At 44.1% G+C, this 27902-nt stretch overlaps 1 protein-coding gene across 2 annotated transcripts in view; it reads left to right on the top strand.

Moving 5' to 3' along the window:
• Positions 1-27902, top strand: part of PBX1 (PBX homeobox 1) — a 294951-nt gene that overhangs the window by 49880 nt on the left and 217169 nt on the right. The window lies entirely within an intron of this gene.

Below are 27902 nucleotides of genomic sequence, written 5' to 3'. Positions count from 1 at the left end.
ATTCCTTCTAGAAATATTTTGACAAATTGCAACCACATTAATATTTTCTCTACCTAAGTTTCTCTTTCTGTGTGAGTCTTAAAAGTTGAAGTGGCTCATGTTCATGCCTTGTGTTCCAGTTTTTGACCCTGAATGCCTTGTCACCATCCTTATAGACAAGCCATCCCAGGCTGTCACCTAGATATTTATGCCGAAAGCCGCATTGGACTGCCAAGGAATGCATCTCTTCCCAGCGGCACCGAACTGTCACTGTTCTCAGAACAGGTCACACTCCTTGATGAGTCTCAGCGGTCGCACTGTGTCCTCTGCCTTGTATGCCTTCCCTGCATTCCACACCACCTGGCAAACTTCTCTTCCTCCGTCAAGGACCAGCACCATTATCAGAGGTGCTGGAAAGCACTTATTACCTTTCCGGCCTCCTCCTGGGAGTCCTTGGAGCCAGTGCGGGGGTTGGGGGGGTCACTATGCCGCCGTCATGCTCTCTGTGTGTGTAGGTGGGAGCCCCTGAGGCCTTCCAGACCAGCTCCAGCAGGCATCTCAGTGTCTGTTAGATAGCTAATGCTGCATATCTTAATAAAATAAGCACTTTGTGGTGATAACACTATACATTCCTTTGTCTCACCTGCCTGTTTGGTGAGTTCGCCCTCGGGAAGAAACAAAGAAATCACAGTGCATGTGAGGGTCAGTCTAAGGTGGGATGGCTCCAGAGCATGTGCCGTCTGCTGGGGGGCTGCAGCTGGAGTGCCCCTTGGAGTTCTTTCTCTTCTCCTGGAGCCTCGGGTGGTGCTCCCATACCCAGAACCTGGGAAGACCTGGTGTGGCCTCATGGCCTTGCTAGAGGGAAACTCCATCAACTCCCCGGGATGACCTTCCTAGAATATTTCTGTGAGATGTCTAATGGCAGGGGGAGCAGCAGAGCATAGAATTGAAGAAACCAAACACAATTCTTTGCCCACACTAGGAAGCAAAATATAATTCTGTTCTTCTGTACATAGGGGCCTCCAATGATTGGGCCCTCCTTGTGTGCAAGGACAGAAAAAGAGAATGGAGAGAAATTTAGAGGATGCATGAGTAAAGTGATGCAAAGAGTGATGAAGCAACTTGACCAAGGATACAGATGTATTTTATGATGAAGGCCTGGTCTCCAGATCCAGCACCTAACCATGCTGCCTTCTGAATGCTAGGTTCACACAGTCAAGTCAGCCCCTCGAAGCTTGTGTTGTCTTCTGTTGCTCATTTCTTGTCTGACTTTTTTCTCTTGACTCCCCCCTCCCTCTCTCCTTTCTCATTCTCTGGGTGTCTGTTGAGTTGTGACTCTTACAACATTCCTATCTAGGCTGTTGATTTTTGCCGTTGGATTGACGAAGGGTCATTTCTTCCACTTTGTTCTTTCTTCATTTTAACCCTCTAAAATATAGCCCCCTCATACAAATAGGGGCTTCCCACACATCTTGCAGGTCTAAATTGGGCCTTAATATAATGCATATGGTAATGATAAACAGGTTTGGTAGGGCATGACCTGTTGGCGGCTTAGGCTGGCGCTCTTAGGCATGTCAGTTGAACTCTAAGCCTGTTCAACTTTTCCCTTTATTGTAGGAGGGTGAGGACTCCTCAAACTACGTATTTCTCAGGTAGTCAAAGGAAGCGTATACACACAATTTCTGCGTGTAGTAACTGTGTGTGAAGATGGAAGAGTTGAGTTGAAGCTCATTTCTTATTAACCATCTTTGGTTACCTTGGGACTACTTTCTTTCTACTTCTGGTTGGAATAATCTTCTAAATGATCACAAGGCATTAAAAAAGAAAGCTTATTTTTTTCTCCATATCATATTTTCTCTGCACTGATATACAGAGCATTTATTTTTCTGGAGTAATTTTTCCTTCTTTCAGGCAAGTGACTCTGCAAAGGTGGCATATTGCCTATTTTATATGATGTTGATTCCCCACGGATGACAAGTGCTCAAATGCCAACCTTCTAAATGTTAGGTACCAGATTGACCTTTCGTGATCAATCTGTTTTCATCCAGCTTTATTAACAGTCGACCACCACACCATTGATTGGATTGACGAGGTGGTGGTGTGAGGCTGGATGTGGCCAGGGTCACCAGACTGACTTTTGTGTGGTTTTTGTTTTCTGGACAAGGACTCTGTTAGTTGGAACAGCATATAAGTGTGCCCACCACAACTGCATAAAACCCGGAAGACAGTTACAAATGACCTGTCAGAAGAGGGGAGAAGTGAAGTGGGAGAACGAGAGCAGGAGGGAGGGCCTGCAGGCCTTGTGGGGATAACCATGACACCCCACTGCCTTTGAGATTTGGCTTCCCTGGGCTGGGTATGCCTGGAAAGGTCTCAGGGCTTAAGAGCCAGGAGGCTGGGGAGGCAAAGGGCTATTGTGTTTGGTGACTGAGTTGACTTCCAGGTGGGCACCATGGAAATCTTTCTCACTGGAGTCTTCTGAGATACCAAACCGAGGGTATGTCGTGTGGAATGTGGCTTTGTGGACTGTGGGATGGGGCTGGAAAGGCTGTCTGACTCTCTTTCTATATTTGGCCTCTGGAGCGGCTGCTCTGTCACTCCCAGTAAACTTTCCAATGGCTCTTCTCCAAACCTGGGGTGATTCAGTGTGTGAACACGTCCAGGCCGGTTCTTGACGCTGTCACCAGGCCTTAGTTCAGGAGGTTTGCTGCTGTGGGCCTTGCCCCTGGAGTCCACGCGCCCATGCTCTGAGCCTCCTGCTGTGCCTCTGCCCTCCAGGACTCCCTCCCAACCTTTTCCTTCCTCTGATATGTGGTAGGAAACTCCATGTACACATCTATGTTGGTGGGAAATTCTAGGCTCCGGCAAATAATAATACCTTGCAATTATTTAGCATTATATTGGGTGTATCTCCCTTGAGAAATATATTCCTGGGAGTAAACCTGGAGAATGAGTTTCAGTTAGCTGAATCATATTTTATGGCTTCTTAAGTTATTAATTTAAAAATCTGTTCTCAAGGACAAAAACCTGACCAAGGCCACCTCAACCACACACTGAAATTCTCAGCGAAGGTTTGAGAGGCATGTTTGCTGATAAATTACAAGGTAAAAACACTTGATGTAATGCAGAAACAAAAATCTCAAATTGCATTTTCTTGCTGCTTACTTGAGAGAGAGTTGCATTTTCTGAGATTATTTAGTGCTTTTGAGAGTAAGTAGTAAGAGTAACTAATATTTATTGATATTTCTCATGTGCTAGGTACAATGGTAAATCCAATGACAAGTCATTTTACATAATCCTCCTAATAATCCTTTGAGGAATGGAAAATATTTATCCTAATTTACAGATTTTGAGACCAGATTCAAATAAGTGATTTGCTCAAGGTCATAGAACTGTTAAATGGTAAAACTGGGATTTGAACCCACCTGGAGTCCAGTTCCAGAGGTCAGATCTTATTACCCCTTGACTGTTTCTTTCCTGTTATGAGTGAAATAGCATACCTTCATCTCAAAAAATAATATTTAAGAATTCCTTAAGTTTATATGCTAAAGCCCATAGGCCATATGTTGGTGCCTTTAAACTTTTATTTCCCTGAGAGATTATAACCAAGGCTAATGACTGGGACTGGTCAGCTCAGTTGGTTAGAGCTAATGGGGCCAAGGTGATAAGATTCAACCCCCATATGAGTCTGTTAGCTGGGCTGAGTTTCATGGCCGTGGAATTAACCTTTCACCTGGGCCAGCTGCCTCACAAATGAATGTTGTTCATCTAAGAGAATAAGATGGAGATTGTGGATAAAATAGTAGAACCACTTGACCAGCCACCTAAGACTACGACTGGTCATTCAAGAATCTTGTCTTTCCAGTTTGGAACTAGATATTATTACCATTTTTTTTAAATCAATTCAAACAGCGTTTCTTACTGTGCCCCATGGAGCTAATATTTGTTGTAATGTGTGTTGGAAATCATCCAGAGGGGTGTGTACGGTTTAGTGGGGTTGCTTTTCAGAATTTATTTGAGCTGGGGACGTTCTCCCTGGATTGGGATTCTTAGAAATACTCTTTAGAAAGCGTTGTCCTAAAGTGGGTTTACTCTGTTGTTCTGTTTATTTTAAATCCCTGTGGCAGTGATGTCTCTCCACATTAGAGGAGAGCCAATTACAGTTGAAAAGCTCAGTCTACACCTTCCCCAAGCTCCTGGGTCTATGTGGATCTTTTCTCAGGTTACAGCTTTACCTCTGAAGTGCATCTGCATCTCTCGTCTCGTTTCCTCTTGCATGCACTGGTTTTGTACCTGGAATTCTGCTGCAGGCCACACCACAGACACCACGTCCGCGACACGGCAGGGACTAGAACCCTGGTCTCTCGACTCTGGCCCATTTCTCTTTCCAGCAGCCTATGCTGCCTCCCAGTGGAGAGAGCATTTGCAGGGAGCAGAGATGTTCATGCTTGATTCTTTTCTTGAAAAAGAATTGCTTAAGTAACTTCGCATTTCTTTGACCGCTCTTGCTTCAGTTTGTAATGTAGCATTGTCTTAACTCTCTGTGCTAAACTGGAAGACCCCCTTTATCACTCCCCCACCCCCAAACTAGCAGTGTTGTTAATAAGCACTAGAAAGCAATCCTTAAAAGTTCTAAGAACAGATTCAGAATTGACTTTCTATTGGGAGAATAGCCATGACATTAGAGGAACTCACGGGGTGATCAGCACCAGCTCCTCACCTTCTCCTGGGGGATGCTGAAGGGTGATGAATCTTGTCAAAGATGCCCTGCTACTCCAGTGCGCACTTTCTCTTTCGTTTCTCTCTGTTTAACTTTGTTCAGCTCCAGTGGCAATTTTGGTGGGCTGATAATTTGGAAAATTACAGAAAGATAAGTTTTGTTTCATTTAAAAAGCTAAGTCCAAGTGACTAATTGCTATGCTGTATCCCTCAGTCATATTTATATGCTATTCCTGAAGAATAGTAGAGCTGCCAAAATCAGTAGGGTTTTTACCAAGCTCTGCTTCGGTAATCCTATCACTTGCCTGAAGAATTCATTATGCTGAAATAAACACATTAGGAACTCCGTGGTCTTTTACATCTCTAATATTTATGAAGTACTGAGGCTCCCAGCCAGCAATAGGGACGCAGGTAATTCCCAGCAATCAGTTAAACAGACGTTGGTTGATTTGGATTGCAAAATATAGGTACTTGAATTAGTCCCATATATGGACATGCATTGTTCTTCCGTTATTCAAAAGCTACCCAATTATGAATATTGAAGCATAGTGTTCTGGCTGTTAACGTGAGGCACTTACCTTTTAATTGGCCGCAGCTTTGTTTTTAGCTGGGATATATCTCCACTGAGAGTCAAATGAAATGGGGAGATAATCAGCCAGTGAGCAGAGAAAGGGGTAAAATGATCATGGATGTATAAGTGGCAGCAGGGAAAGTTAGGGTTAGCTAGAGGGAGAGAAACAAAAGAAAGAAACCCACGGGACGCCAGCTCCCTTTGCTGCCACACTGCCAGGCACACCTCTTGCAAGCAACCTTTTAATTTCCCTCCTTGGCTTTCAGGTGGGACATATGGACACTTTTGAGCTGACATCTACCAGCTTGATCACAAGCTTGACTCTTCCCTACCCTTAAACTCTGAGCCAAGCAGAGGGTGGGGCCTTGGATCTTCACGGCACAAACTTGGCAGGGAAAAAAAGACCGTTAAGTGAAGGCTAATTGGAAGCTGCCCCAAACTGCACTCTGTTGGAACTATTTACAATATCTTTCAAGCAGCGACTTACTAGATTATTCAGTTAAGGGGCTGTGGGTTTAGGAGGGTCCTCAAGGGGAGGAAATTGACCTGAAGGACCAGCTGGCCTGGACATAGCAGTGGATGCTTTCTCAAACTCTTGAAATATTAACTCCTCCATGATCTTAATCCTTGGCACACAGCCTTAAATGCTTCCTCTTACAGCAAGGGCAGGACACATCTTCTGGGTCCTGTGTCTCTTTATAGTCCAATGAAAGCTATGGCCCTTCTCCCAGAAAGTCAACTTACATACACATATTTTTTTTCCCATGTGATTTGAAGAAGCTAAGGAACCTCTGAAAGACCATCCGTGGATCTTCTAATTTTTTCAGTTTAAGAAAATCCTGCTTTCAATGGAGAGATAAGACCAGGAAGTTTTCTGGACTCCGCAGAAGTAGTAGTTTGGTTACCAAGCACAGCTCGGTGAAAGCTCGGCTGAAATGTGGCTTTTTGGAGTTTTCTGTTAGCCAGTCTTCCCTCTGGCTTCATGGTGATCATAGTAAGTCTTATTTATGTGATTTTGTAGTTTACAGGGTGCTTTTTAACATCCCATTTAGCTCTCACCGCAATTCTGCCAAGTATGTGGATATTGCTTTCCCTATCACGAATGTTCCCTATCACTAACTGCTTTCTCTGATACAAGTCTCAGTCCTCCCTGAGGCTCCCTCCCACCTAAGTATGTGCTTGGTTGATGGAAAGCAATTTGGGGTGAGAGGGGTCACGGGGGAGGGTCATCTACCATGAGCACCACTCAGAGAAGTGAAGGTGGAACCGTTGACTTGGCTCAGAGGTGAGGTGCCTTCTCTCCATGAACTTCTGGTATTAAGATGAGGATAGGGGAACTATTTTTTCTTTATCCTGGCCATATGTCACCAAGGCATCATGAATTTGTGATAACTATTGCAGAGACGTAGCTGAAGTTCACTTTTGATTCATTCAAAAAGCTGGTCCATCAAATACATATTGTAAAGATCTAAGCAAACTTTTATAGAAAATCATAGCCTACCTTTAAAAATTTGTTTTCAAGTAATTAAAAAAACACCTGTTTGTATTTAAACTTCTGAGAAGCAGATCTATTTATTTTCATTTTTTGGACACACGTCTCATAAGTCACTATTTAGAGGCTGTTTTGTTAGTGGAATTCTAGCTAATTCTAATTATTGTAGGCTTGCAGAAATGATAGCATTTTTCTTTTTAAAAAATAATCCTTATCGTTTTATGCTCTATTGCTAGTTCACATGCTTACCTGTGTTTGTGTATACATGATTGTATGTGTGTGTGTATGTTTATGTTTATTTTTTTCCTTCCATACATATCCCCCTGAGAAGAAGTAGGGACTTGTCCACAACTGTATCCCCATAGCTGAAAACCAGGGGTGGTGCAGAGTAGATTATTGAATGCATGATTGGATTTGTAATCATTGACTTCAGATTTTGGGAGGAAATCCAAAGAAATTTTTTTCTTTTCAATTCATCTTTTCCGGTTTTTCAAGTGTCCTCTTTTATGTTTTGCTTTCTTTTTCTTTTATAGTCAGAGGGAGAATTTGGTTTTCAAAACCTATTATGGACATTTGCCTGACTGCTAAAGATGTGGGAAAACATTGCAGAGGATAGCCTGGAGGAACAGTTGGGGACTGGGCCTTGGGTTGCTGACTGGCTTAATACCCTTTCTCTAGAGTCAGTTTTAGGTCAGAGGCTCTGCCTGAGTTAGCCATTCCACAAGCAACAAAGGACTTTTGAATAGAAATAATCATGAACTTGGAATTCCTTTTGGTGTACATTCCATCTATTTGGCCATAATTGAGAATCTTTTACACCCGGAGTGCATATTTGGCCAGTGGAGGTTTTTAACAGCTCTGCTGAGAAAAGGATGGATGGACATACTTAATCAGAAAGGGTTTTGTGGCTCTGGAATGCAAGAATTACAGAGCTGACAGAGGATTACTCCTGTAGAATGTTTGAGCAGGCATTTGGCTAGATGTTTTCTACCATTTTGTTTCTGTCTTCTTTAAGAATGAAATAAATTAAAGCAAGGGCTTCCCTGGTGGCTCAGATGGTAAAAAATCTTCCTGCAATGCAGGAAACCTGGGTTCAATTCCTGGGTTGGAAGATGCCCTGGAGAAGAGAATGGCTACCCACTCCAGTATTCTTGCCTGGAGAATTCCGTGGACAGAGGAGACTTGGCAGGCTATAGTCCGTGGGGTTGCAAAGAATCAGACACGACTGAGCAACTAACACACACACACACACACACACACACACACACACACACACACACACACACAGATTAAAACGAAAGGCCCCCATCATTCATATCACATGTAGTCTATAAGATCAACTAACTTTTATTCTCCCTTCCTGGCTCAGATGGTAAAGAATCCTCCTGCAATGTAGGAGGCCCAGGTTTGATCCCTGGGTCAGGAAGATCCCCTGGAGAAGGGAATGACAGCCCACTCCAGTATTCTTGCCAGGAGAATCCCATGGACCGAGGAGCCTGATGGACTACAGTCCGTGGTGTTGCAAAGAGACAGACGTGACTGAGTGACTTCCAGTTACTACACGAAGTGTGTCCTGGTTGTTTAGACATACCAAGTCATGGAATCATTGAGACCCTGTTAAGGCCCCTCATTCAGATGTCAGTTAGTCTACCTTCTGCTTAGGTATCTTCTGAGCTTACCCAGTCTCTTTTCTCCTGTAGCAGTGACTTCAATATTTGTAAATGCTGAGTAGGTGCTTCTTTAAGTGGCCTTAGAAGGCAGGGTTGCGAAGGCAATGATCCCTGCACAGGAAAGGCATGCTACTGGGAAGAGGTGGTTTAAAACAGTGGGTTCTCAGACATCTTGATTTCTGTTCCCGTTGTTGCTTCTGTTGAACTCATCCCAGAAAAGCCATTGCGACCCCTCTCTCTCTTTGCTGAACTGCCAGTGCTTTGGAGAGTTTCAGTTTATCTGTATAAAATCTCAGACTTGGATATACTAGCCCAGAGAGTCTTCTGTGCTGGCCATGAATGGGGCTTTGACCTCCAAGATCCTGACTGGTTTTTTCCGTATAGTCGTGACCAGAGTCGTGAACCAAAAGTCGTTCACAGTCGTGAGCAGAGGAGTGAGAGTCGCTTGGTTGTTTCTGAGGTTGCCCTCCTCTGCCCTCAGCCTGTGACCACAGTGTACTCACATGGACCAAGCTTTTCCTTGTTCAGGACAAATTAAGCATTTGATTTGCACATGCTCTTAGCTCATCTCTCCAAATTCCTTCTGATTCTCTACCCAGCATATGCTTATCACTTTCCTAAACCAAGTTCTTGATTCTGTCTTTGTCCTGTGAGTCCTCACATTCAGAAATATTTTCATCATCTCAGGCTGTGTGAGATGACTGTCCACGTCTGGCACGTGGCCGGCGTGGGCTCACACGCATACTGACACACCCTTCTCTTACAAACATACAGTTCCCATGCTTTAAATACTCGCCTTCTTCTCTCTTTTGCACGTAGCATGCCTATCATCTCTGGAGGTAAGACCTGCCCCATTACACACAGTATGATTGTCACTAACGCAGAGGGTGCGGATAGATAGAGACATCTCGCAGGGTGTTAATAAAGCCTGGTGAGGAACAGGGAAATGTCGCCCCCAGGTCATTCTTATAGACTGCCTGCAGTTTGCAGTAACCAGGACTGGTGAGGAGGTGGCAGAGGAATGGGGAAAGGCGATTTCTATACTTGGTTTCCTTTCTGTCTAGGAAACTTTAAAAGCTTCTTCTGCTTAGGCAGATTAAGAGCCTTGCCAGCTTTCAATTCCCTCCAAGCTGGGAAGGGTGCATTAAACCTCATCTTCTTGCCAAGCAGCCTTCTAAATGCCAAACCCATCGAGTTTCTGAGGCTTTCTTTAGGGTGTATTTCTCTGCCTCTTCTCTTTGCCTTTGTCTGTGTCTCCGTCCTTATCTTAGTGGCTTGGCATCGGTGCCTGGATAGTCCCCACTTCTGTGTGTCTTGGTTCCTGCCGAGTCTGCCTTGTGCCTTTCATTACCACGTTAACAAACTCGAGTCGTGCCTAACGAGGACGCCTCATACGTTATGCTAATGATCAAGAGACATGTTAATGATATTTTAGAAGCCTAATTAGTGGAATATATAACTATATGCAATTTGGTAATGGACTGTGACAACAAGTTGTTAAAAGGGGGCTTGACAAATCCAGTTGCATGTGGCCTCAGACAAACAGGAGCTGAGAATGGATGAGTGGGAATTGGAAAGGGAGGTGGAGGGAAAGAGGTGTGTCCTGGGGGTGGGAATGCCTATGTCCATTTATGGGGAGGTCAGTCTTATGGAGTTTTGCTTTCCTATCATCCTTCTACTGTTTCCTAAAACCTTAGGGCTAACTGGATAGAAAGAATTCTTTGTTAATGTTTCTTAAGCAGTTGCTCCTCTTGTTATTGATCATACATGTAATCTTTGTTAGAAATGTTATTTTGATTATGTTATTCTTTGCAATACTCTTACTTAGCATTTGTAATAGGAAATGTATATACAGTAGATAGAAGAAGATCAGATCTTGTACCAAAGAGAAATTTTATTGTGTTATAAACCAGCAATCAAGACTATGTAAACTGGGAAATTATCTGTATTGTGTCTATCAACATTTTGATGGTGTTGGTAGGAATAAAACGAGGAGTGGTGTGTGTAAAATCGTTCAGCTGTTTGAATGTCATTTTCTCTCAATGAAAGAATTGGTTCGAGGCATATATTTCTTCAGTTGGAACCTTCTCTCCTCTAGTACAGTGATTCCCGTTTTGTGGGCCATGGACGCTTGGGGGAGCATGAAGTTTTTGAAAAGGTTTGGAAAATCCTTACATACACCAGGCATTGTCTATAAACAGAACAGTGTCATGTGCTTACATGCAGATACACATGTAGATATACCTACTGCAATTCTTCAAATGTATCAGATGCTATTGGGGTTAATAAAATGCATGTTCATGTTAGAGAGCGCTTTTCAGTTCCTCTTAGCTTTTTGTCATGTGTATCTTTTGTCCAGCTGTAGAAGCTAAAATTAGAAGGACTGACTTGCAGTGGTCCTTACAGTTTTTTGGCATGGAAAAGTCACAAAGGTTGGGAACTTTTGCCTAGCCTGTTGTCATCAAGTGTTAGTAGCTCGGTTGTGTCTGACTCTGTGACCCCATGGACTAGCCCGCCAGGCTCCTCTGTTCATGGGATTCTCCAGGCAAGAGTACTGGAGTGGGTCACCATTCCCTTCTCCAGGGGAGCGTCCCAACCCAGGGATCAAATCTGGTTTGCCTGCATTGCAGGCAGACTCTTTACCATCTGAGCCATCAGGAAAGCAAAGCTGCTTATAAAAATTTCAGCAAATAGCTTTTACTTTTGGCAACTATTTTAATTCTAGAAAGTGTATTTGTGAAAATCGCCTAAGTGTTGTCTGTTTCTCCAATGACTCTTAATATAAATTTGGAAGTAGAAGCCAGGTGGGCTATAGTCCGTGGCGTTGCGAAGAGCTGGGCATGACTGAGCACACACGCAGTGGTTCTGTAGGGTAGAAAACTCCCCATTGTCAGAATTGAATGACTTTCCTACAGAACATGTTATGCCACAACTTAAAACATTGGTTTTTTTTTCATGTATATATATTTATTTATTTTTGAAGTATAGTTGATTTACAACATCAGTTTCAGGTGTGTGTGTGCCTGCTGCTGCTGCTAAGTTGCTTCAGTCGTGCCCGACTCTGTGCGACCCCATAGATGGCAGCCCTCCAGGCTCCACCGTCCCTGGGATTCTCCAGGCAAGAACACTGGAGTGGGTTCTGGAGTGGGTTGCCATTTCCTTCTCCAATGCATGAAAGTGAAAAGTGAAAGTGAAGTCGCTCAGTCGTATCTGACTTTAGCAACCCCATGGACTGCAGCCTACCAGGCTCCTCCAGCCATGGGATTTTCCAGGCAAGAGTACTGGAGTTGGTTCGCATTTCCTTCTCCAGAGGATCTTCCTGACCCACGTATCAAACTGCATCTCTTGCATCTCCTGCTTTGGCAGCGGTTTCTTTACCACTCACGCCACCTATAGCACAGCAGTTCAGTTCATCTATGGTAATACACTTCAGATGCTCTTCCCTTCCCTTAGAGCTTATTGCAAAATACTGAGTATAGTTATACAATAAGTCCTTAATGGTTATCTCGTTTATGTATAGTAATGTGTGTATGTTAATCCGAACCTCCTAATTTATCACTCCCTCACCCTTTTTCCAGTTTGGTAACACACACACACACACACACACACACACACACACTTCATTGTATGTATACCAACAATGGAATATTACTCAGTCATAAAAAAGAAATATTGCTATGTACAACAATGTGGACGGACCTAGAGATTATTATACTAGGTGAACTAAGTCAGACAGATAAATAAATCATATGATATCACTTATATGTAGAATCTAAAAAGAAAAAAAAGATACCATTTACAGAAGAATCCAAACTTCTTGGCCACCCCAGTATTTCCAGAACAGAGACTCGCCCAGACGATTGAGCAGTGTACACTTGGCACTAGCTTATGGGAGCTTCAGTTCTGAAAACTTGTTCTCTTTTATTTTTTGGTCTAGAACGAAAATGCCTAGGAGAGCTAGGCTTGCAGTATCCCACTTCATCATCAGTGAAAGCTCTTGGAAACATACATTCCCTGAACTTGTCTCAAGTCTGTGACTTCTTGATGGAAAAAGACAGTTAAAGAGGCAAAGACACTTAGTGTTTTGGGCACGAGTTCCATACTCTGGAAGTGTGTTCTCAGGTTGTTGGCAGTGAGGTGTGATTGTAGCTTTCCTTTGGCCATCCTTCCAAAGGCGATATGCCCGATCACTGGTGAGGAATGTGGAAGGGGATGGAGTTCTTTGTTTGGGCTTTACCATTTACTGAGCACCACCTCTGTTAGGCGTTATTCACTGGCTCGGGCTTCGTCATGTAACATTCCTCTTTGTTGGTACTAGGACCTGGGCCTGGGGACAGAATGGCTTCCCGGAGTGATGCTTATTTTAAAATTGGAGGTTGTCTTCCGTTGGCTTACCCTTTGTTACCTAAAGGATTGATGGTAAAAAGAAAGAAGGAAAAATGTATCACTGCACTACACTACACTGCACTATTAAATTGTGCCCTTTTGACATCGAGACATTTAGTCTTCTAAATTTAGGCACTGCCCATCACTGTGCTTGTGATAAATGCTTGCTGGTGAGAGAGCTTGTCTTTTAAGGGGCATCGTGGTTAGTGGTTGTCTTTTGAGAATTGTGCTGAGAAGACCTACCTGGAATTCCCTTTTGAATTCAGTGAGTCAAAAATACTGTGCGGTTATCATACTAAGTGAAGTAAGCCAGACAAAGACAGATATCATGTGGTGTCATTTATGTGCTGAATCTAAAAAAAAAATGATACAAACGAACTTTTTACGGAACAGAAATAGACCCACAGACATTGAAAAGAAACTGTGGTTACCAAAGGGGAAAGGGGAAGGGGGAACCTAGGAGTTTGGACTTAACCCATAGATGTGACTATGTATAAAACAGATAATCAACAAGGACCTACTGTGTAAAACAAGGAGCTATACTCAACATTTTGTAACAACCTATAAGGGAAAAGAATGAAAAAAGTATATGTAATTGAATCACTGTGCTGTATATCTGAAACTAATACAACATGATAATCAACTATACTTCAATAAAAAAAAATCAAATTGTAAAAAAAAAAAAAATCTAAAACTGCTGTGTGGTTTTGGTGCTCTGAGAAACTTGTGTTCTTTTTCCTCTTGTGTTCTGTCTCCTCTCCCTTTGACTGTCGCCAGCACTGAGACGTCAGAGATACGGATTCCCGGCTTTGAGGCCTTGAGTATAGTTCCTGCTTTCTGTATGTAAGGTTCACCTTTGTGCATTCCACCACTTCAGCATCCCCGTGTTTCAGCTGAGCATCATTCTGTTCTTTTTCTATTTCCTCTGTATTTTTATTGATAAAGCACTAGAGAAAGATTATGTATGAACTCAGAATTCTGTTATTACATCTGATGTTTGTTTCCAGTTAAAAATGAGGACTAATTTTGAGGAGGGAGGCAGAAAGGGAGAAAAAAGTTTATAAGTGAGCCGGTGGCAAAAGCACATTCATTGTCAGTGTCTTTCTGACTGAGTCGTTTGAAGCTGGGAAAATTAGCAGCCGCTTTGAAGCTCAGAAGATCTTTCATCTTTGTGTGTGTGAGTGTGTGTGTGTGTGTGTCTTAATATTAAGCTGAGATTCTTTTTCTTGCCACTTATTTGGTTTTTCTGCTAATAATGAAATTATAATGAGATCCCTGATGGGATTAAAAAAAAGGAAGAAAAAACACCTCACATGAATTATCCTGTTTCCCCCTCACCCTCCTTCTGCCTTTCTGTAAAAATCTATTCTGCATAATAGGCCTTTGTCTCTGGATGTGAAACAGAATTGAAGAAGGCCAGGAGTCGGAAGTGCCTGCATTGTTCCTTTGGGGGCTAGGATGCAAAGTTCTGTTGAGCAGGGAATGCTCTCTTTTCTTCCACCTCCCAGTCCTGTCCCTCCCTGGACCCTGCCACCCCATCCTCCAACTGCCCCCCTCCCACCCGCCGGCTTTGGGTGGGGAAGGGCTGAAGGCAAGTGTTGGGTGTCTTTGCAGGCCAGATGTTTGGTTTATTTGAGGGCTACATACTCCCTCTCCCCTTTAAGGCTTTAAGCATTTATAACTTGGCCTTTTATAAAGGGACCAAATATCTGTCTTGACTGGCAGAAATTGGGTGTTTTGAAACCCTGGGAAAACCTTACTCAGGATGGTTTTGTGATAGCAGGTTCTGCCCCCCACCAATCACCTCGCATTCCTGTCCCCTTGTCCTTTTATCAGTAGGGCTCTGGTAAATGCCACTGATGAAAGAGGGCTCATTGCTCTGGCTGAGAGTTCCTTGTCCAGGCCTGGGTTTCTCCACGTGGGTGAGTAGATGGAATCCTTGGTGGAATAAATCTCTGTACAGGCTGTTCAAGACGGATGCACAGTTTTCTAATTTCAGAGTTTCTCTCTGTAGAAAAGGCAATGTTGTGGTTGATTCCAATGAACAGTTTAAGCCTTGGCAACTCTGAATTTCAGAAAATTCTTCCCTAATTCTGCTTCAGTGTTTTGTCTGAAGTCAGGGATAGCCAGCTGTTGTGTTGGTCTTAGTACTCTAGAAAAATGAGGTGTGAAAAGTGGTGGGGGATGAGTATGCCTTGTCTCCCTCTGTGGCTTGGTCAAAGACTGTTTCCTGAATATAGTCCACGTCTAGGTTTCTTTCTGATCAATGCTAACAACCAGTTTCAGGACCTCACTCCCATTCATGTCTGTAGGTTCCCCCTCTCTTTCTTCCTTCTCACCATTAAACAGGTGTAATAAAGCGGGGGAATCTTTACAGTTGGTGATTTTATATCATAGATCAAAGATCAAAGCAGAGGAATACACAGCAACCGTAAAATTAACTGCTTTTTCAATTTTACAATGCTTTCAGTGATAGAGAATCTTATAAATTTAATATTAATTAAACACTTAGCTTTTAACCTCCTCCTGCATCTACTTTTGGCTGGTGGCTGGGAAAAATTAATTGGGCATCTTAAATCTTGTGTTACTCACGCTTTGACAGGAGGGGTTTCAAAAGCACTTATAACTTTAGCAGAATGCACTTTGGAGCATTTGTCCTTCCACTCACCTAATTGAAAATGCCTTTTTTTTTCCCCCCTTAAGGTAAAATGAACCATTTGCTAATTTTCTTTTTTTAAAGAGATATAACTTATAGTGTCCTTTCATAGCCTGAGCTCTAACTCAGCCTCTTGACACGTTTAACACTTCACAAAATGGAAGCCGTTGAACTTCCATTATTATAAACGTCTTTTTGAGTTTGGGTTGTGTTGGGACACGTGTGCTGGTGGTTGCCTGGCCTGATCATCATGTCACCTGCAGCCTCTGGGTGTTCAGCTTGGCAAGAGTTGCCTCCTGCTTCAGAAAGCATGGCTCACCTTGGCAGTGCTGAACCCACAGGGTGACTCAGATGGAACTCAAGAATGGACCCTCAGTAATAGGACAGGAGAGTCAGAATAGCAGAGAAAGTGAATAATGTTCTACTTGAGGACATCCCAAGAGATGGGGAGCCAGTGTGTTGGACAAGACACTTTGAGAATGCTCCAGTTGGTTGTTCATGCTTCCTGAACTGCTGAAGGGACTGAACTTGGCCTTTAGTTAGGGGATTGTGCTAGTCTGTCTTTAGTAGCCAGGCAAGTATCCGTGTCTGTGCTTCAGAAATGGCTCAGTAGAAATAAGAATAGGGCAGTGGTGGTGGTGCAGTGCCAATGTGGCAGATGCAAGAAATGTGAGTTTGGTCCCTGGGTCAGGAAGATCCCTGGAGTAGGAAGTGGCAACCCCCTTCAGTATTCTTGCCTGGAAAATTCCGTGGAGAGAGGAGCCTGATGGGCTGCAGTCTGTGGGGTCACAAAGAGTTGGACGTGACTGAGCACAACACAGAAATAATAATACCAATCCATTGCATCTTTATAGTATTTTTTCTCCGGTGAGCATGGAGTACTTTCATCCATATTATCTTGTTTTTTAATCACATATCATGGTAAAGTACTTAGAGGTGGCCTCTGAGTCTAAGCAAGCTGGTTTCCTGCTGGGGCCATGCATTTGACACTGCTGGCCTGGAGTTACAACAAATAGAGCATGGGCTCCAAGAAGGCATCTTTCTGCCCTTGTTTTAGTTTCAGCTGGCTGAGAAGTACTACCTTAATTGCTTTTGGGGGATGTCTGTTCTTAACAAGGTGTGCAATGGGGTTCCCCAGGGTTATGTGCTCCTGACCTTGGAAAAAAACTCACAGAAAACTAAATTTGGGAGAAAAGCAATGAAAGGAGTCATTTACTTTACAAAAATATTTTTTAAAGTCCGCTCTAAAATTGTTTACTACAGGTTTGCTTTAAATGGCTAAGTCTTCTAGTCCTATAGTCTTCTAATAAGACTCTAAATCAATTTATGGCCCGTGCTTCAGGAGCATATTCCTGGGGGTGAAGGGACATAGACTCAGAGCATAGCGGTCTCTTATCTTCCGCACTGAGCTGCAATGGTCCTTGCTCTTCAAGTCCCGAACAGTCACTTTGACAATCCCTGATGGCAGTAGGAAAATGGTTAATCCAACTGTGAAATAATAAATTAGTTGTGGAGTCACCACTAGAACTGAGATTCCTAGCTTTATGCACCTGGTTGGTCTTACTCCCTGTGAAACCATCACTGTTCCTTCTCATTGCAGCTGAGCTTTCTGAACCTTTTAAGAACTGAATTGGTGGGATGTGGAATTTGATAGCCGATAAATTAAGGATATTGGTAAATTTAACGACTCTATTACTAGACGGCATTTCCAGAATCAGAGCAACATTTGCTTGTGTGTTTGTGAGTGTATCTGCAGAAATCCTTTATATATGTATCACTCTGTTTTTCTATCTATCTAGAGCTATATGATATGTGGGGTGCTATAAAATTTTTAGTGCCTTAGTTTGGGTTGACCGCCTTATTACTCACGAGTGAGCTATACAGGTCTTCCTTAACAAGTGGCAATAAAGGCTTTACAGCACCCCTTACACCGTCACATATTTTTGTTTAGGCCACATATTGTCTTTTTCTTTTTAAGTCTCCCTTTGCTCATGTCCCTCTCAAGTACCTTTGTTGCCATGGCAACAGTTCCATCATGGCTTAGGGTGGAGCAGACTGACAATCCTCCTGCAAGCTTCTTGAAGTCAGTGCTTGTTTGGGTTGACCTCCAACATGCTGCCAGGGCCGGGGCTGGGGCCCTTACCCTGGTCATTGGTGTCACTTTTTTTCTCTTTAGTATCTGTAGCTTTGCTTATTTGACTGCTGTGGCTATTCCTACGTTAATCATTCTCCATGTCTTCATGGACCTGTCCTCTAAGGAATATGAAGAAGCTGGCACTCATGATCCAAAAATCAAAAGTTAACATTGAACATTTTGAGTTAAACTTGGAGCTGTGTAAGTGGCTGGCTACTTAGGAAATACTGAGGCCAGACGGAAGGAGGAAGGGAGCCCTCTGCTTATCAAAGTTGTCTTCTGAGTTCCTCGCAGGCATCGTTTCTGCAAGTTACCATATGCAATTTTAGGTCCTCCCCCTCTCTCTTTAAGGTTATCCACTTCCAGCAGATTTTCCCATTCCTTGACTCATGGACTGTTAGTGTTGGATTGGAGTCATAGAATTGAGTCCAGCCCACTCATTGCATTTATAGGAAACTGAGGTGCAAAGGGCCATGTGACTTGTTGAGGTCACTCAGCATGTAGGAAACTTGCCCAGCTGGGATGAACACCGCTGTCTCCTGGTCCCCAGCTGGACTTCATCTTTGCCATGATTACTTGGTTCTTTAACATAGAAATCATTCAAAAGGTTTTACTGTCAGGCCAAGTTTCCCATCAAGCCACCTCAGCATTTCTGTTAACTGTGGTGGTAGCTGTCGTAGCGAGATCATTTGGCAGAAGTAGACAGGTGGTGAGGCTGTGCCTCCAAATTTCTCAATTCTTTTCCCAATGAGAAGGTTGGCTTGCCAACTCCTTGATAGAAGGTAGTAGTTCCTGTAATCTGTTATCTCAGCCACATTTGGGATGCTTGTATGTATGACTCCATCTATTTATATATTTTATATGGGCAATATTTTGACTGTTTCTTTTTTGAAAGACAGTGTGAATGAGTATGCCAAAAATCACAGATGATATGAAAAACGCTATAAAAAAAAACCCCACTTTTTCAGGAAGGTGAATAAAACAACCCTAGAACAATGTGAAATTTGTTCTGATGTCCTTTTGTGAAGCCATTAGGAAAGCTAGTGCTTGTGATCAGCGTGGGGGTGATTCTGGACATCAGTGACTCTGATTAGGGAAAAGATTTCAGACCTGAGAGTCTTGGCAAAGAAAGCAGGGTTTGTTGAATCCATTCTTGGATGACGTGAAGAAGGATCCTGAGTATATTTTTCTTTTCTGAGTTTTATAAGTTTGAGGTATTTTATAGGCCTGGGGTAAGGGGCATTTTAGGAGAAAGGCCTCTTTTAGGTCCTCTGGGTTTTCTGACCTGTAGGCATGTGTGTGTGTGTTAGTCACTCGGTTCCGTCCGTCTTTGCGACCCCATGGACTTATAGCCCAGGCTGCTCTGACCATGGGATTCTCCAGGCAAGAACACTGGAGTGGGTCGCCATGCCCTTCTCCAGGGGATCTTCCTGACCCAGGAATCGAACCCATGTCTCCCAGCTTCTTTGCCCTCTGAGCTACCAGGGAAGCCCTGACCTGTGGGCATGGTGCTCATGTATTTGAAAAGGCAGTTTTTATATATAGTTCGCCCATGATAATTAGTGATTTTCCATTGATCCATCTGTCAGTCAAGTGACACTGTAATATACCATGTGATACATTTTTCTGTTTCCCAAACACTAGGGAAAAGAGAAAGCAGATGAAGTGAGGTTATTTGTATAAAGCACATTGAATGATCCTGAAAGAGTTATTGTTTCTATTTAACAGATAGAGAAGCTGAGCCCCAGAGAGAATAAATAAAGTGTCTAATCTCCTGTGACTAGTAAGTGACAAAACTTAAGAGTTCTCCAATAACAAACCTACAAAACTTTTCCTCCTGGTTACACTGCCCCCACTAGATACTTGGCAGTTACTCTCTTGCAGTCTTTGGACCCTTTGCTTTTATCCTGTTCTGAATTCCTTCCTCCACAACTCATAGTGAAACAAGAATGGCAAGCATTTGGCATCATCTCGCAAAAGCCCGGGAGCCTCACCTTCCTATAAAGACACCTTGTCCACTCTAGCAGATCTCCACGTAGTTTGATGTCACTGACAGAGTGCATTATGAAATAGTAGTACGTGGGCTCCATCAAGGAGAGGTAGGAACCTGACAGAAACTGAGGGGTGGGGAGGGAAAGAAGGAAGAAGCAAATATATTAAACCCAGAGTTGCTTGTTCTTTCTCTTTCAGATTAATGTATATAGCTGTTACCACACTTTTTTAAAAATATAACTTTTAAAAGCTTCCATCTGGCTTAAGTGCTAGATGAAAGTCCTGGTTAAAATAAAACAGGTAGTTTTATAAACCTAATGGCACAGAAAATTTTTTTCCTACAATTTTCAGAGTACCTTATGAGCAAACTTAAATGTCTTTAGATGTAAACAATGTAGAGAAGCTAGAAACTATAGCTCTCAGATTCATGTAATAAAAGCATGGGGGCTGCAGGAGGGGGACAAAAAATTAAATAAAAGAGGAGAGTAAATGCTATCACCCTGTGCTGACCCTTTTACTGAGATAGGGGGCAAAGCATAAATATTCCACACAGAGAGTGACAAGTCCACTTACTTAATTCATTATTTATTTTACTTATTGGAGAAGCTGCTTAGCCTCTGGGCATATTTACAAGTGTGATAGAGAAAAGACAGACTCTGCCATTACTGTTTACAGTCCACAATAGATAATATATAAATAGGACATATTGTCTTTGTAGACAGACACTTGCATCAGATACACTTTGAACACACAAGAGAAAAGCAATTAAGATGCATATGAAATCAATGAGATAAATCAGTATTCATAGCCAATGAAGGAAAATAATACAAATCAAGGAACTGGAAATGGATTTGATTCCACATTTGACTATTTTTGCAGTTCAGAACAGGATTTTGGAAGCCAGTGTGGCTGCAGTGGAGTCAGGAACCAGGCAGTCAGTGTTGTGACTTGCTTGTTCCAGAAGCCGAGCCTGGGCAACACTCAATAACCCCCCTCACCTTCATGGACCATCAGCCGGAGAGAGGCAAATTAGGGAAGTGGCATAAGCCACAAATCACAGGCTGTTGTGAGATTCAGTCTGACCCTTAGCATCATTTTATCTGAGTCCTCTTGGATTTAATGGGATTCCCTTCACACTACCCCTCTCTCTGGACAAATACTAATATGGTTATCACCATGATTACTTGGGGCTGACCTAATACCCTTCTGCCCTGAAACCATAGGACCTTGCCACGGCCTCGGCATCAGTGGCCCTGGCAGCTCCTCATTGACTCGGCAGAACCAGAGTTGAAGTTACAAAGAAGGGAAGTATCCTTTAGTGCCCCCACTGCCCTCACCCCCTTCGTTTTCATTATGCTCTTTCTCCCCTCTTGGATGCTACCCGTTACTCTCAAGGAATGAAAAGCTCAGAGATCCTGATCGCAGAGGGATGGAGGGAAGCAGTCAGGCTCGGCTGTGAGCAGAGTGAGGCCTGGTGTACCTGTCCTCACGTCCGTAGCACAGCCTTTCTCCTGCTGAACACGGGAGGGAGAGAAAAACCAAACTCTGTGACCTTGAGTGTATAGGTTTCCATAATCCATAAGTAATTTCGGGAACTAGAGATATCCTCTTAGTGTAGGATAGGCAGAATGCCCACTAGGTATTCGACACTGCTCAAGACCTGTGTTTAAGCTTTTCTCTCAATTTATTGCTTTTTATCAACTACCCCAGCTCACTTACAGCAGGAGCTTTCTAAGGATGAGGAGACGGGAGGATCAGCGGCCTGGATGCGTTGGATCCTTATGGTGCGTATGGAGTAGAGGGCCAGCAGTCTGGACCCCCTGCGGCTCTCCACAGGCCTGCCCTTGTGGAGAGGGGGAAATGGAAGCACAGAGTGATGTCATTTGGGTGGATGAGAATAACCCAAAACCTGGGGTATTGACTTTATGGTGTTTGGACCTTCTACCTGTTCATGTACATCTAGAAGAAACCTTAGAAATGCCCAACCAGTTTGTTTTACAGAGAAGAAAGCCCAGGGTGGATATTAACTCGCTTGAGTTCATGTACTTGGTTAGTGGCATAGCTAGACTCTGAACCAGTTTTCACGAGTGCATATCCACTGTACTACACTCTGTGGAGTGTTCTCAAATAAATGGTGTTGATTGACTTTTTATTGTTTTCTCAGTCATCTCCTTTTCTCTTTTTATGTTATTATTTATCACATCATCTTCTATTAGTAATATTTTCATTGCCAGGTCCATTTTGCTCTTATTCAAGGGTCCCAACATGGATTGTATCTTATATCTGGTAGAGTTTGAGTGGAATTGGTGGAAGACGTGATTGTGTAGTAGGTAAGAGCCTGGCTCTGGACTCTTGATGGCCAGGGTTGGAATCCCAGCTCTGCCATTTATGTGCTAGGTGACTTGGACATATTGCTTAACGCCTCTTTGCTTCAGTATCTATTTGATAGGAAGGATACCAGTGGTATCTGTTTCATAGATCTCTTTCTCATAGTTAATATTCCTAAAGCCATTGAAACAGCGCCTGGCATGTGTTAAGCCTCGTTGGACTGTATTTATTTTCATCATCCTCCGGCACTGGTCTTGAGCTACCTAAAAGATTATATCAGTTAATCTCCCATCTACCCAAGGAAGGAACACGTTTGTAACAATCCTGGATAACAGTTACCCAGCTCTCTATAGGCTTTGAGAGCCAGTTCACCACCACCTGTGCCAGCTTTGTCTTCTGGACCTGTACACAATACGTGTGCTCTTTCTTCTGCTTTGGAGATAGCTTCTAAGTTGCTCACTGATTATTCCTTCTGCTTTCTTAGAGCCTATAGCTGTAGGTTTCAGGGAGATTCAACCAGAGGCTCCTTCTGGGACGTTGTGGCCAGGTGTCACCCAAGACACTGAGGTTGGTGCGGTTGGTCTCCAGCAGGACCTGGCCTGGTTTCACGCCTGCTGGGGTATACCTTGGACTGATGATTATACCAAAGCCCTGGTGCAGGTGAGAGCTGTAAAGAAATAAAATCTACCACGTCCCTCTTCCTTTGTGATCCCTTAAACATAATGGTATTTCATAAAGGATTCGAGAAGAGAGTGCTTTTTGAACTTGACCTGCTGTTGAAACTGTCTGACCTGGACTGCTGTGGCAGCGCTTCCCGGCTGTTTGTTCTTTCCTTCCTCTCACGATGCCCATCGAGTTCTGTTTCTGGAACACAAATTGCCCACATTTGTGGTAGTGTCTGTTGGATGACTGTCTGCTCAAAAAGGGAAGTGTCAGCTTCCTTTTAAAGGTAACTACCGCCATCCTAGGGGCACAAACTTTCTCTTCATGCAGCACTAGAGCGGAAGGTCAGGACTCTGTTGGATACTGTTTAGGGTCCTTTTCCAGGCATGTGTTTTTGGGGAGAACAAAACCTCCTAGTTATTTCCTAGCCTGTCAGGACTTGGAAAGGCCCAAACACTGCGGGTGGGAGCCTGCCTTGGAGTGCGCCTTGTTGAACGTCGTTCTGCCTGCGTCTGTCTCCTGGCCCCCCAGCCTCCACGTTAGTGACAAGACGCTGCAGCACCTGTCTTTAGAGATGGCCACTCTGAACAGCAGTTAGCTCTGGGGCTGCAAATATGCTGAGCCTCCTTTCTTTCCCCTTCTAGGAGGCAGAGATGCAGCTTAGAGAAGGTGGAAGTGTGTGTGGGGGGGAGGGGGGGTGAGAGCGAGGGTGGGGGTGGGGAGGAAAGGAGGAACAACTGTAAAAAATGTTAATTTATTAATCACTGAATATATAGCAGTTCATCTGAAATGCTGTTGCTATGCCAACACCCTGGGAGTTTATTTTCTTAATCCAAGAGAGGAGCTCTCAGTCCGCTGCTCCCCTGCTGTGTCATTTGAATTTGCTGCTGCCACCGCTGCCATCGCGGTATCTGTTTTAAAAAGTGTTGGGGGGGGGGTGGGGGAAGGGGGGAGCGCGTGGAGGGGAGCTGGGCTGAACCACCAAAGCAGTCATATGCAAAGCAGCAAGAGGCCTTTCTCCGTACGACTTAGTAAAAATGACACAAATTAATATACTCTACTTAAACCAGACCAAGATTAATGGTTCTCTTTCAGTGCAGCTTAGCCCAACTGTCACTCGACAGGCGTTTGTCGGACAAAATCAACACTAATCAACATTTATTCGTCTCTTGCCCTTGGGTCTGAGGCGCGCGAGCGGGCTGCACCGTCCCCCCGCGCGGCTCGCCACGCTTTTCACCCTCCATCCAGCTGCTCCATACATCACCCTTCCTCCTGGTGCCGCTCCTCGGACGGATCCACACACTCAGCTATCAGGGTACATTAGGGGCATGATAGATTTTCTGTTTTAATTTACATCTATTATATTACAACATAACAGATTTTGATTCAGGCGAGACCAGTGTCTCCTATAGCCAGACTCCTTGGGAGGATTTCTGCATTAACTTATTAAGGTTCGTTAGGATGCAGCTTCAAATAGACTCCTTCTCTCTCTCTCTCTCTCTCTTTCCCCTCCCTTTCTGTCTAACATGCTCAGTAAAGATGTCTGGGTGCACCTTATTCACAAGCACAGCTTATTCTTTTCAGACTTGGCTTCCTGCGCCGGGTCACATGAGGCTGGCTGGGTTCCTCCCTTACTTTCTGATTGGACTTTGATCAGCCAACAGTGGGAGCTGTAAGCTCCCTTCCCTGCCTGGGTTAATGGGCTCTGACAAATCTGGTGGCCTGAGTCTCTGGGCACCCCCTCCCAGGCTTCAGTCTTAGCCCCTAGCATCTTTTTTTTTAATCTCTTTTTCTCTTAGATTTCAGTTACAGTTGTATTTTATTTTTACTGAAACACAGGCCTATAGAGACGGAGGAAAAAAGAGCAAACAGCATTGGTTGAGCTAACTAAGGAAAGGTAGTTGAAAGGGTGACTGAGGGAGTGGATCAGAGTGACTGCTTGCCTTTCTTTGTGACCATCTTGAAAACATCTCATTTCAGCTTGGAACACCAGGGATGAGGCCAGCTTGTTTCGAGCTGGTGTGTGGGATCTTGTATTTATAGTTCCCTTGCAGAATTCCTTTCCACCTCATTTATGAAATTGGCTTTTTATTTTCATCCTCTCTCCCCTTCCTTTCACGAGTGCTGTCGTGTTGAGGACCTCTTTTATTTGGTGATACAGTGTTTCCCCATGATTTTTTGGTCAGACTAGAATGTTTTATGGCTGTTGACTAAAGCCACATTCAACTCTAGCTATTAGTCACCTGTTTGCTGGCTGTAGAAAAGAGAACAGAAAGCCTCTCATCTGGTTGGGTCCTTTTACCCTGGGTTACTTTCTGTGTGGACACCATGGCTTTGTCAGACATCCAGGAAGGACTGTGGCTTTCTTCTCAAATTGGCTGTAACACTAGATCCTGGGCCACTTAGACGGCACAAGTTTTTTCTTCCAAGCCATTGATTCTAAACTGCGGTAAGGTTCCTTTTGTGGTCACAGATGCAGAGAAACCAGGGGCTGAGTTGGAAACGTGTGGTTTGTGTGTATTTGAGTGTGGCTGCCGAAGTGTAGGATGTGTTAGGAGGAGAGCTTAGCACTTTCATTTTGGTTTCTTATTACGTAGCAATAAAGTAAATGACGCTTAGTATAACTTTGCACATAGAGAACTGTAGCTCAATTTGAGAAATAAAACTCCACCCACAGGAGTACTCAGTATCTTGAACTTGGGAAACGGACCTTGTTAATTTTAATGATGGGAAAAATTCTCTAGCAGGGACTGAGAAGATGATGAAATACAAATAAGGTTATCGCTTTGGATGATCTCACTGAATTCGGAATAGAATCAGAATGATACTTGGAAAATGTTCTAAAATCCTGCAAAGAGATTTAGAAGGGAATACGTATGCCCCTGATGGTGTTAAGAGATGGATTGCCTGGTGGGCATAGCAGAACTTGTTCTCGTTCTTCTCAAAGGGGCTGTTAGAAAAGTTAACACATTTAAAAGTTGAGTTGATATAAAACTGAAAGAAAAAAACACACAAGCATGATTCTTATGTGGGTCTAGCTTGAAGACAATTAAACTGTGACTACAGTGGCTGCGACAGTTGGCTGGAGCCAAGGGCTGCTGAGTTCACGTGCATGCTGGGACACTAACTTCCAGTGGGATTTGGGGCATCTGTTTCTTTAACACCCCAAGACCGGAGGTGGGCTAAGGGCGTCCTGTTATACGGCAGGCAGCTATTTGACTTGAACAATAAGTTCATGACTTTGGCTTTGCTGTTGGGGAGCTGACAGATTGTGACCAATGAGGTTAGGATGACTGTCGGACAGTTTTGCCCTCAGTTAGCCAGGCTTGCCAAGTTCCCCTGGCGTTGGGCAGGGATCACAGAAAGAAACATCACCATTTAAGGTATTTGGCTCTCTTACTTCATCCCAGTCCTCTGCACAGGCGATCCTGGGAAAAGATCTTTATTCCACCAGTGAGGTTTTGGAGGTATGGAGCATACAGCGCAGACTTTTCTTCTCCTAAAGTGTGAGTCTGCTGACTCAAGCTCCTTTCCCATCTCTCTGGCATGTCACTGCATTCGGTGTAAGATCTGTGCAGCCATCAGGCACAAATTCATGAGTCACTAAAGGGACGCGTTTTGATTGAATGGGGCCATCTTGCTCCAGGGGTCACCTGGATATCTGTGGAATGTTGCAGGGGGCCCATTCAGGATTCTAAGGTCCTTGAATTTGACTCCTTTTCTCTGGAAGCTGTAAGACAGCAGTTCAGGGCACTTGTGCCGCTGCGATGACTGTGTGTGTGTGTGATGGGAAACGCTGGTTGCCAAGCAGCAGGGAATGGACATCACCGTGCTGCCTAGCAACAGCGGCAGCGTGGTCACTTGCGCAGATTTCCGTGCCTGCTCCTGTTTGGTGTGCTGGAAATTAGAGATGGCTTCCACGGGTCGCACTTTGCCCTGGCCACAGCGAGATGTAGGAAAACATAGTGAATGAGGGTGAATAATATACAGATGTGTGCTTTAAAATGGTTGCTTACCAAACTATCTCAGGCCAAGCATTGATTTTTGTACAATGTTCCTCAGTTTCCCCTTTGAAGGTACCGTGTACAGCGGGACCTGTGGGTTGATGGCTGAGCTGGAAGAGGAGTTTCAGGAAAGTACCAGACTTCTCTGCGGGCTGCCTCCTCTGAGTCTGGTGGGGCCTTTACTCTGGAGAGCATGTGTGAATATAATATAAAACAGTCAATTTTCTGATAAAGACATACACACACTCGGAGTCCAAGTGAAAGGAAGACAAGAGGAGCAGAGCGTGACCACCTATTGTTCTTTGGGGCCTGAGGAGCAAAGCGGCGGGCGAGCTTTGGCCCTGCTGACTTGCCCTTTCTCCCAGCTCTGACCGGCACCTCGCACGTGACACTCCTCAGTGAGATCACCTGCTCAGGATCGATTCTGAATGGGCTTCTTGACTGAGGCCTCCTGGGTTAGAGTTGTGTGTATGGAGCACTGGGAGTGTTTGGAGCTGAATTCTTAAGGAAAGTATTATCTGGCAGCAAGAGAGAGAGTGTGAGCATACCACCCCTTACCCCTCCTGGCGTGAGTCGGTCCTGCCTTTCCAGTGCCTGCTACGGGAGTTGAGTGGTAGCCAAGTGCGGGCTTGGCATCAGAGGACCCTGGTTCAGCCCTTAACGTCACTTCCTGCCAGCCGTGTGGCTTTATGCAGGCACTTGTCCCGCCTGAATCTTTGTGTTTCTGTCTGGAAAGGATAATGTCGATATCTGCCTCTTAGGGTGACTTTGAAGGTTCAAAAAGGTACAAGTGTGTTGGCACATCTGACCTGTGACTCGAATAAAGGGCTTTGTGCTGTGAACCTCCTCCTGGCGACTCCAGAGCAGGAAGTGAGAAGGTGCAAGCTCTGTAACCTGCCTGCTTAGCACAAACTTGGTGATTTTTTTCCCAATCTTAGCCTTCTGATTGAAGAGCTGTAGGGAGCCTGGAAGGTACTTAGGAATTTTTGGTAATTTATTAGATAATCCTTACAGGGTCAGTGAGGATGGTTGGCTCCCATTTCAGCGATGATGAGACAGCCATACAGAACAGTGAGATTTTCTGTTTGGGATTCTAGAGACCACCGATTCCAAGATGGGATCAAAATCCCAGGGCCGGATGGAATAAATGAAGTCCCTGGCGAAGTCAGAGGGGACAGGGTAGCGTAGGAAGTCCCGTAAGTCAGAAGGTGCTTGGAGCTGCCTGCGCTTGGATTGTAGATTTCAGGACTGCCAGGTCAGAGTGTCCTCTGATGGACCACAGCGTGGCTTTTGAAAACCTAGCTGAGC

Source organism: Muntiacus reevesi, chromosome 1 (assembly GCF_963930625.1).
Source record: "Muntiacus reevesi chromosome 1, mMunRee1.1, whole genome shotgun sequence".
Taxonomy (NCBI): domain Eukaryota; kingdom Metazoa; phylum Chordata; class Mammalia; order Artiodactyla; family Cervidae; genus Muntiacus; species Muntiacus reevesi.
The sequence above is the reverse complement of the archived record's forward strand: the minus strand, read 5'-3'. Positions and strand labels throughout refer to the sequence as shown.